We start from the raw sequence: 5,627 nt of genomic DNA on the forward strand, positions 1-5,627 counted from the left end.
GGATAGAATGTTTATATAGTAAGATATGATACATATGTAATATGATATTTTGCATCGAATAGATGGAAGATGTTTTTGACACTTTTCGGATACATTTGTAAGTCACATTCTGTATATAGTTTGTCTACCGAACCGAATGGATTTTATCTCTAACTCAAACTGAGTTGATTATTCTCATTTCTGAGATTCCGACTGAAATCTCTCGAAAACTTTATGTTATTTCAACTCCGATTCTAAAGCCGAACGTGGAAACTGAGATGAGCGTGTAACTACGTTATGGAAAACTTATACAAAGAAGAAACGTTACTTCTAAGAAATAAGATGCACAGATTCGAGTTTACGCGTAGATACACTAAAAGAATGAAAATGCTTAGTAAAAAAAAAAAAAAAACATAATATATTAATCAAACTTTGCTATTGACCGTATGAATTAAAATAGAAATTCTATCTATTACCGATAATCTCTTAATTCGAAGGAAAACGGTGATGGTGGGGGAAAGATGGAGGGTGAACGTTATAACAAGATATAATTTCGTCATTCATACGTTTCGAAAAGCTTGAAGGAAAAAAGGGAAAGAAAAAAAGACACGTTAGAAGGGGGTGATAATCATGATGGCGTCGTCGATGACGTCCGTCGGTGGAGATCAATTTTCCAATCTCTTTGGTAGAAAGTATTAACGCGAACGAAGTGTCTACGTCGATTCTCGAGGGTTACCACCCCTCGCAAATCCCGCGTGAGAAATGGCGACCGAAATGTATCCATAGCGTAAAGACTAAACCGGCATTAAATCAATACGAAGAGTACCTATATGTCTAGGTATGTATTTGCGAAAGATTTAAAGACTGAACAAATCAAAATTATTTCATTTTATTTATTTTGTTTTTCTTTTTTCTTATTTCATTTCTAGAACCCTTTTCCGTTTTAATATCGAAGAAAAACTATCATGATAAAAAAAGGAAAATACATATTTGTTTTCGAGAAATTTTACGTCATCGTTCCATGAAACGACGAATAAAAATCTTCTCCGTTAGGAGAAGAAAAAACAAAAGAAGTATTTCTGTAGAAGAGATATGAAGTTTAAAATAACAAAACTCTTTCCGATAAACTGGAAGTCGACCAATACAATTTAGTCAGACTCGACACTGACATGATTTTCTTGAACTATCAGTCACCAGTCGAGTAAATACGGTAATAACAGGGATTTCTAAACATAAGTCGAGAGAAGTATCGTATTCAACATTCGCACCTTTTTTATTTTTCTTTTTATAAGCGCTCCTCCAATCAATGTCTTACGTAATAAAGAGTTATTTTATGAAAGGGAATGAAAATAATATAGAATACGATATTCGACTGTTAGGCGATATAATATCAAAGTAGAAGGATATAAGTCTTATAGTAACGTAACGTCGAATTTTTAAATTAATCATCAGAATTGAAAATGTATTAATTTTAAGGAGAGAAAAAATTAAAAGAAAAAAAAAAATATATATATATATATATTCTTGTTTAAATAAGATAATTTATACGTTCGTTTCTTGCATCAATTATAAATTATTCTCATCCGATGAATATACTGAATAAGATAGATATAGTATTTATATTTTCATCTGAAAAATTTCCTCTATATAAATATTCTCGTTGTTTCATTTGAGCTTCGCATAAGCTACGGATAACCCTCATCGTCATTATATATATATATATATATATGTTTTTTATGATCTGTCAAAATCTACAGACACTGTAATACCTTATCATAAATTTATGTCATAAGCGGAGTACCTATCGATATCATATAGAAAATATCATCGACCCGGATGCTTTAAACGATGTATATGAAACTGATAGTTCGAGACATATCATCACGGTTGAAGTGTCACGATTTTTCTCCCTTTATTTTTAAACAGAAAAATACAATTTAATCGTATTGTTTAGACAAAGCATACCGATATTCTTTTTATAACAAAATTTTACTCGAAGCTAAATTAAATAAGATACGACGATAAACTATAAGAACATTGAACGTAGTCATGTAAAAAAAGAAAGAAATAATACATACATATCTAACCAAGGGATGATACGGTTGGCCCCCCTCTGATTCTTTTCTAATTTTGTACACTTGTAATAGTCTATGGTGATATTCATTGTGACTTTAAACATTTTCTAACAAATATTTAAAGCTATATTTATTATAGAATTTCAAATAACAATGTATATGTCATATTTAGTTTTGATGTGTGCCTTCAGAAATGCCTTTATACATGTATATTTTAAAAAATAACCATTATTATATTAGGAGCTCAAGTAGAAGAAAATCAAAAGAAATAGATGAGAAATCCAACGATGATCACCTGTAACAAAAAGAAAACTATATTAATATACAATCAAGTGATAAAATAGCCTGACATATAAATCGTCCAATTCACAGATGCACTTTTCAATTGAATTCTCTATTAATTTTTATCAAATCATTATTTACCGTTGCAATAAAATAGAATTTAAACGCGTGATTTTACATTTACATAAAATAAATAAAAATAAAAAAATAGGAAAAGTAAAAATACTAAGTAACTAACAAAAATAATATCTATTAATTATTATGAACTACTTTAAAACTGTATTCTATAGAAAAGAAGAATTGCAAATTTAAAAAAATACGATCATAGTGAAAAATCTTAAAAACGAAACAAGAAAAGAGAAATTACTGTAATATTTACCGAACGTTATTTAAGCTTTAAAATTTAATAATACAAAAATTGTAATATTTCTGACTCTAACTAAACACATATGCATCTTTTAGACGATACAGACACACATTTGGTGTCCCAAGGAGATGGAATGGTCCATCATCTCCAATTACAACTACAAATTAATGACGAGCAAGAATGTAATATAATAAAATATAAAATATGACTAGAAAGCTATTCTCGAAAAGTTCGAACTTGCTGTTGAACTTTTGAAAATAACTCAATAGTCTATGTAGTTGCCCTCTTCAGCCACATTTAAGTGGGGGCCTCTTCGGCATTAGCCTCTTCGGCATTTAGCCTCTTCTTTCTTCATCCCTGAAAACTGCATTGGACATTTTCTACGAAAATGCGAACAAGATAAAATCTCTCATACTTTTTTTGCAAATTAACTCGTATTTTGTTTGATGATTCTAATTCTCAATTATTCAAAAATTAATTTACATTTTCTGTTAGTTATTCAAGCTCGTGGACCATCAATGAACTTGGAGTTTATTGACATATACACGAGCACAATTAAACGAATGTCCAAGCAGATGATTATCGATGACCTAATAACACGTCGCACTTTTAATGTCAAAAAATAAAATAGAATTGAAATAAATAATGCAATAAATGATATGCATTTTCTTGCAATATTTTCATTTCATTCATTCGTTATATTTCTAATTGAGAAAATCGCGATTAGTGCGAAGTGCTAATATTATAATAATTAAAACTAAGTATCAAATGGATCAAAGTATTTGCGAATTTGTTCGACTTTATCTCGGTCGAGATAGAATCGAAATAGAAATAAATCTTTCAAATCGTTGCAAATTCCTTTGAATCTCATGATACATAATCAAGATTACAGAAGAGTTACAAAATAAATTTACAGAGCAAGCATAATAGAATGAATAAAACAAAAATTTTTGTAACAATTCTGTATAAACCAGGAGGCCAAATTTCCACTCCGGAGTGGAAACAAACCTAATGCCTTCTCCGGGCCCTACCTGCTTAAAATTAAAGTGTTCACATGCGCTCAAAGAAGTATGCTACCTGCCTGCCAATTACCCGTATTTAAAAAGAGCAAACATACATGCATACCCACCCACTCACTCCACGATTCTCTCACATACCACCAGGGTGCAAAAGCCTAAACTAGAGAGCATGCCCCGGGGCACCTCCGACACCCTAGTTCAAACGCGTGTTTTCTAAACTTATGGGAGTACGTACCAATGCTGTAATCGACTGCCAAGGCTAATGATTATTGCAATGATGACTAAAGCAAAAATACTGGTACATACTAGTATATATCAGCATACTAGTAATATACGAGTATATCAAAGTTTCTGCAAATAAATGCAGCAACTCTACTATGCAAAACGATTCGAAAAAAAAAATGAGAAAAATTTAATATAAATAGAAAAATACAACCGTGTGTATTTTTCATATCACACCTAACTCTAGGTGTGCTATACTAAGTAGTATTCTAAGTGATAAATAATGCAATAATTAAAAACTATCGCGAAACGATGTACAAAACACTTTACCTAATACGCACACACAGGTGTAAAGTACATCGTGCAATCACTAGCACAATGACAGCCGCCAATAGGGGGGAAAAAACTTAAAATTAAACCTATACTAACCGTTTCTCACCCATACGAGTAGCACCTGGGCACACGTATAGATGAGAACGCAGAAAGTATAGGGGGGAGAAACGGGAGATTAGTATATTAGAAGCTGAAAATCCTGATCTAAAAAATATGATTAAAGACACATAAATATATAACACATGAATACATTTTAATAAATATTCATCTAAGCGACTAAGGACTCTACAATTTATTTGATGAATAATAAATTTAAAAATCTCTTAATATCTTTTAATATATTTTAATATATTTAAAAACCTCGGACGACTCCTTTCATTAAGTTGGCTGTTCTAATAAAAGAACTGGGCTTTGAGCCACCACTTAACTGCTAGAATCTATCCGTCGCGAATGAGTTTGTCTTCTTGCTCATTTATTTATAATATCGAAGTATCGATATATCAAAATTAATCGCGATTAGATAAACTAAGTACGAAGCAATGCATGTAAGACATTTATTACATGCTTTTCTAGACGAAAACGAGTAAATAAATGCTCGATTTCACCACTACTAACCACGAACAAAACACGTAATTAAAAAGAAAGTACATTAATTAGTTGCATTATCAATTAAATGAATTTAACCGGTGAGACAAGAAAACCTATCCTGAACTAATATAAAATATACAATACAATATACAATATAATATACAATTTTCATGGGTAATTCCAAAAGAAGAATTACTCATGTGCTCGTCAATAATTTTTTTAAATAATTACAACCAGTAGCTCGTGCCGATTAGGACCTTTCATCCTCGACATGATTGAGCACCGGAGGGACTTTAAATTTTTTGACTCACTGCGTAAGAAGTTCTACGATGGCTCCAAAACACTCCTACTTCGCAGCAAGTGTTGTGGTCTGACGATCGAAGATTCCCTGGATTTGTTATTGAAGGAGATGCACCGAAGATCCACCGAAGATCCATAGAAGATCCACCGAAGATCCACCGAAGATCCATCGAAGATCCATCGAAGATCCATCGATGATCCATCGAAGAATTCATCCCACATCTTTGATAAGGTAGAAAGTCCGTCGTCATATCTGTAAAATAAAATAAAACATAACGATAAGTTATCTGCAATATAATCCAAAATCATATAAAATAAAATCGAATAAAATGTAAATAGAAATGAATACTTACAATGCATTCCAATTGGATGAAACTCAATTGCATCATGGTGATGCACCTCGCGTGAATCTAAAAACGCGGTATAAACGAAAATAAGAAACTATAGATGAGTTTCTTATCG

The sequence above is a fragment of the Polistes fuscatus genome, unplaced genomic scaffold, assembly GCF_010416935.1.
Source record: "Polistes fuscatus isolate 324 unplaced genomic scaffold, CU_Pfus_HIC Scaffold24, whole genome shotgun sequence".
Lineage (NCBI taxonomy): Eukaryota > Metazoa > Arthropoda > Insecta > Hymenoptera > Vespidae > Polistes > Polistes fuscatus.